The sequence below is a fragment of the Astyanax mexicanus genome, chromosome 12 (genome assembly GCF_023375975.1).
Source record: "Astyanax mexicanus isolate ESR-SI-001 chromosome 12, AstMex3_surface, whole genome shotgun sequence".
NCBI lineage: Eukaryota > Metazoa > Chordata > Actinopteri > Characiformes > Acestrorhamphidae > Astyanax > Astyanax mexicanus.
In genome coordinates, this window is record NC_064419.1 from 34,847,966 (window position 1) to 34,853,965 (window position 6,000).

Here is a 6,000-nt window from a genome sequence, read left to right on the forward strand (position 1 = left end):
GAGAACGTGATCCGGTCTCGTTTGGATCCAGCTATTAAATATAAGCCATTTATTTGAGCTAAACTGCTGATAAAGCAAGCACAGTTTAAACTGATATATTAGCCAGATAAAGCTAATTACCACAGCTGTGAACAAACACTGTGTACGTGCACGCGCTGCATTCACTGCTCTGTTTATTATGTATAAATCTGCGCTGCATTCATAGCTCACAGCCGCGTGACTCTGTTTATTATGTATAAATGTGCGCTGCATGCAGAAACACTGTGTTTGAAAGTGCAGCGTTTCAGTGTTCAGTGTTAAAGCACAGATATTTGCGCTGGAACACAAAATCTTCTCGCTGTATTTACTTTTTTCGTATGTTTATATTTAATGTACTCCCGTGTCAGACAGCTCTGACCAATCAGAGGACACAGGCTGCTCGCGTGGTTTATTGATGCGCATTTTGGTGCGTTTACATTTATGCCTATGGGAAACCAGACCGAACAGAGCGAGAAAACGCTCCAAGTAAACGAACTCATTGGAAACGAACTACAGGTGTGAAAACGCCCTTGTTGCACAATGGCTTCAGGCTCGACAGAACACATCAGTTGTGTAGAATTACTTTGGCTTTAAAAAAGAAGATGCTGCTCAACGTCAGGTACTGTGCTAAACGTGCCTTGCTACTGTTGCTACGACGCGAGGTAACACTACAAACCTTTTTCAGCATTTAAAAAAACACCACAAAGCCTTGTGTGGTATTTGCAAGGCTAAAATGCCAACGACCAGTGCTGCATCTTCAAATACAGAAAATAACGAGTTGGTTAAAGCAGATTCTCTTTGTTTTTTTGCACTTAAATTTTTCATGATGTTACTAGCTGGAGAGCAGTAAGTTAAATTTTGTATATCTATTGTTTTTCCTAATTTAAAAAAAATGGTGAAAAGGAAAAGCTATTTATCTATTTATTTTTCTATAAAAAAAAAACAAATGGTGAAAAGGAAAAGCATAGATTTTTTTTGCTTTATTGTTATCTGTGCTTTAAGTAAATCTGACATTGTTTATTATTAAACAGATTGATTTATTGCTTCTGTTGTTGAAAAATACTTGAGAAGACAAAAAAAATCGCATTTTAAATCGCAATCGCAATTTATAGATAAAAAGTTGCAATTAGATTATTTTCCAAAATCGTTCAGCCCTAAAACATGGTAATTTATTTAGTTAAGTAGGGCTGATCAATAATGAATTAATTTACCTGTGATTTTTTTTCTCTCCCTGATAAGTGTAGTTTAAATAAGTGCTGGGCAATACAACATTGAACATCATGATTACTAAAGATTTTACATCAATTACGATTAAAGAACAATTATTTAAAACACCGCTTTTTTTTGTTACAGCTGCTAAAGTTGCTCGATTGAGTTCTCCTCCATGTTGCTAGCATAGCAGACTGAACTTCACTAATGTACACAAAATTTATAAATCTGAGATTGACTTTATGCCCAAGTTAATTGTATTCCAGTTAAACATTCAGAAAATTCTACACCATTTCAAATTATTCATACAAAAAAGATATTGAAAGACTTTAATCAAGACTTTAATTTTTTAAAAAGTGTATTTTTTTGTAAATCTTGTTGAAAATTGTATCCACTTATACAAAAAGGCAACACATTTTCCACTCCCAATAACAGCTGACCACCAGTGGTGACCTGACTTAAGAGATTTACCACTTTAACAGTAAAGGCAAGAATGGTTTACAGACTCTTAACCAAATTCCTGATGGAGTTTTCCAGCAAATAATCCACACAGGCATGTGACTGGGGTGCCACACATACAGTCGGCTTATTACTGGAATTAGCGCCACTGGAGGCTCAAAGTTTGGGAGAGGGGCTGGTTCCACCTGCATTAGTCAGTGCGATGACTGCCTGAGCAGCACAATGGGACAACTCACAGACTTCACACATGCTTTAACTGCCTCACAAGATAAGTATGAGCTCCCTGGTTTTCTTGGTACCAGACTGTTGGCTATGTGTTTTGCTCCTGTTCAAACAGGTTGGAACCAGTCCACTCAGTTTCTCACTGTCTGCATGACATAATAGGAGCAGCATGAGCAATGGTAGAAAAAGGAGGAGTCCAGGCTGATTGTTGGTCCTTTTTGAGAAACTGGCTCTGCAAACTGTTATAATTTCTAAGTAATCTCACTAATTCCCCTTGGCATCACATCCTTGTAATCATAGCCTGTTTCAAAATGATGACAATATGTGTACTGGAATTACTGTGAGGGTTATTCAGAGCACATCCAATGCTTGAGAAAGGTTTGATGTTGAGTCTTTAAAGTATTACTGTTAGAGCTAATAATTAGAATTCAGTAGAGTTTCACAGAAGGTACATAGTGCTTTCACATCTGGCTTGTTAGGTTCAGACTTTCAGTCTATTCAATTTGTTTCCCAGACCAAAAATATATGTGTTAAACGTGTTGCCAACTAGGGCACCATAAGATAAATTGTGATATGAGCTTTTTCATCTCCAGACGCTGCTCATGTGATATATCTAGGCTGGAGGCAGAGCGAGGTAGAGATCCACAGTGGATGCATGCACAAAACTACGTTTTAGCCTGGGGGGGAAAAGTGCAGAAAAACCTTTGTGGAGTTTTTCTTTATTGTGTTGCACATTGATATCAGCACACTGACTAAAGAACCAAAATTTGGTCAAAAAAAAAAAAAGAAAAGAAAAAGGGGTTGGGGAGGTCTTGGCCCAGCACATCAGATTTTTTTTTAGGACTTTTAGACTAATTATAGGATTTTGAAACAAACTATTCTGAGCCTTTAAACAATACAGAACAAAAAGAAAACATCTTTTTAACAGAAAACCGACTCCCTTTCATGTGCACACGAGTCACAGCAAGGGCAAAACAGATTACACTGGTTATTCTGGTATCTTCTGTAACTGTAGATTAAGCATTATTTATATCTCAAGGTATATGTTGTAGAATAATGCAGGTGTACTTCAAGGGAGGTGGAATTTGGCACAACACCTGTTAACACACCTTGCAAAGTAACGTCAACATTAGACACACACCTCTACAAACCAAAAAATGCAAAGAATAGGCAGATGCAGAACATGTAGGTAAGGATGACAGAACATATCTAACTGAAACTTCTGTGTGAAAAATGTTTCAATACTACACTTGCACGTACATCAGCCAAAACATCCGAACAACAATTGAGCTATCATTTTAAGCTTATTACACATTTACATGTTAACATTTTCAGAACTCTTACACTAAGGCTGTAGATTTAGTGCCTATATAACTAACACAACACATCTTAAACAAAGGGCGGAATGAATTTCAAAGAAAGCAGGAAATGACACACTTACAGTACACAGAGTTAAAAGCCCAAGTTGACTTATGGACTATGAAAGGAGAAAAACATTATATGTGTATGATAGATTAACTTCCTCTTCCTACACATACCAGCCTACTGTGCAGAACGTGTTTTTTTACAAACAAAATAAATTAAAGTTTTTAAAATTAGAATAAATCTTTTACAGAGAAACCACTTGTGTGTATTTTAACATAACTACTGTTTATTGGATTATATATTTGGTTTTCCAGTATGTTCGTATTAATTAACTGAGTTCTGGCAAGAAAATTTATATAAAATTTGAATAGTGGTGTTTAAACGTGTCTGCTTGACTGCAATATGACCTAATTTGTAAATCAAACAAACAAATTTTAATTCTGTTACACAGGGTAAACAGTTTGATTGCAAATCTTAGTTAAATTACACAAACAGCTTTTTATCTGTCATCTGAAATGGATCATTCTGGCTCAATCTTAAAAAAGTCCTTATCGCGATATCACAATATTTAAAAGCAGTTATTTTGTATTTCTTTTTCTATTAACTGCATTTACATTTAATTGTTTGTTTGCAGTTTATATGCATGCACTAAATATGCTGCACTTAAGTTTTGTGGTTAATTTTTGTTGTTACATTATTTTGGGATTTTTTTCCATGTTGTTACGCTATTATTATTCTACACAAAATCAGTAAATCAGTCAGTAAGTCTTGAAAGTTAATGTTTACAAAATAGATAAAGGTTTATAGAATTTTGGTTTCTACTGAATGTACGAATCTATTTTGTTTACACTAAACACAATTTTAATATTGTATTTGTATATTCTTTAAATAAATGTTTAGTAAAAATATATATAGTAGAAAAAATAAAAAGAATATTGTTATTGCAAAAATACACTGAAATATCATAAAATGTTTAGGGCCATAACGCACACCCCTTGTAGTGACTAACTTGAAAGGCAGATTTTACCGTTAATAGTCTATAGTACTATCATTTAATATAATAAAAAGTACAAGTGCACAACACATCCCAATGGGTGTCCTCAGATCTTGTGTTGTTGAGAATTTGTTCAGAGTAATTCATGCCAAACAGTGCCTTAATTATTTTAAGTAATATTGTGCTTTGCTGGTATGTCTGGTGGAATGTTAAAAATGTTCAGGGTTTTAATCCATATTGTAAAATGACATTGATTAAAAGCTTTGTACGTACTTTTCCTTTGAAAAGCAAGATAAAAATATTTTAGGTGAAAAAGTATAAAAAATAATGAAAACCTTTGGGAAAAAAATATTCAGTGTTCAGTATTAGGCCTTTAGTCAAATGTCTTATTTTGTTCAGCTTCAGCCAAAAGCTTTTATTTTAGTGTATTCCTACTTTATTTGTATAAAGAAATTATTAATTTATGGTAACTTGGATCATAAGTACTTAAACATGTGTTGAGTATATATATATATATATATATATATATATGACTTAAAGTGAAGCAAGTTGACCTACTCAGCAAACAGAGTTTTTCAGAAGCTGAATTACCATTACAGGTTACAGCATTACATCCACATGCTTAACAGGTCTACAGGTGAAATATGGAAGGTCATAAAATCCAGAGTTATGATTTAAAAAGGTTATATAAATAGAGTTAGTGGTATTTACTGTACAGATATGCTATCCAGGCACTGAGGCCATCTATAATCCGTTAAAACCATTTCAGGCGCTAGGAGAAATTCCTGCACCTCCCTCCCCCTCACTGTAAGTTCCCAGGGCGGGCAGCACTCTGACAGCTCTGGCAAAATACTATCTTTCTAGTTGCAATAGCAGTATATAAAACTCATCATACTGCCAATTAATCGTGTGAAACTGTGGATTTTGGGGGGCTGGGATGGTGGTTCTGTTCGTACAGCCCTGTTCATTCTGTCTAACACTTAACCACTTCTTCCCACCGCCCAGAGCGCCCACACCCTGTTTTGAAAGTGGGGCTGTCTGAGGGATTGGGTTAGCTCAAACTCTGAATAAAATAAGGCCGTGTGAAGTATTCAGGGTTAGCTAAAATAGCTAAAACAAACATACCGTTCCAAATACTCGTGAGGAATTAAAATATACAAACATAATGTACCAGACACATGTAGAATATTATTTGTAAAGTCCTGCTAACTTCCTAACGCAACAGTTGGTTGACTGGCTTGTCTACAGAGTTTCCGTGGAGACGGCTCTCTGCTCTGTTAGCTCTGCTAGTTAGCTTAGCTCAGCTCAGCTAAACAACAACGACTTTCTGTGTAACTCTCGCTGTAGACGGGCTTACCTCAGAGTAACCGTTTGTTAAAAAACAAAACAGGAACTTTTCTGTCCTCCTTCCTACTCTCAGTTTCTCCCAGGCCACTCCAGGGGATCCGGAAGCCGCTGTAATTCCGCCCTGCTTCCCGCAGCGCCCGTTTGAGTGTGTGGCGCCGGAGTGAAGGGCAACAGACGCCATTGTGGCTCAGCGTAGGCGCGGTGGACACCACGTTTAAACGGCGACGAAGAGCCAGCATGGTGAATACAGTTCTCAGTGTCACTGGCAGTTTCTGTCGGTGTCAATAGACGAGATTGGACATGTCCCTTAATAATGTAACTATGATGCACTACTCGAAATTCTGGTGAGTGAGTATTAGTGTTAATAACATTATCACAGTAACTTT

General features: G+C 36.2%; 1 protein-coding gene across 1 annotated transcript in view; it reads right to left on the bottom strand.

The window, feature by feature from the left end:
* Nucleotides 1-5,780, bottom strand: part of zgc:63587 (uncharacterized protein LOC393431 homolog) — a 43,014-nt gene extending 37,234 nt beyond the window's left edge. The window contains exon 1 of the mRNA XM_007247194.4: nt 5,625-5,780. The gene's annotated coding sequence lies outside the window, so the exon portion shown is untranslated. The remainder of the gene's footprint in view (nt 1-5,624) is intronic.
* Between the last annotated feature and the right edge of the window lie 220 nt (nt 5,781-6,000).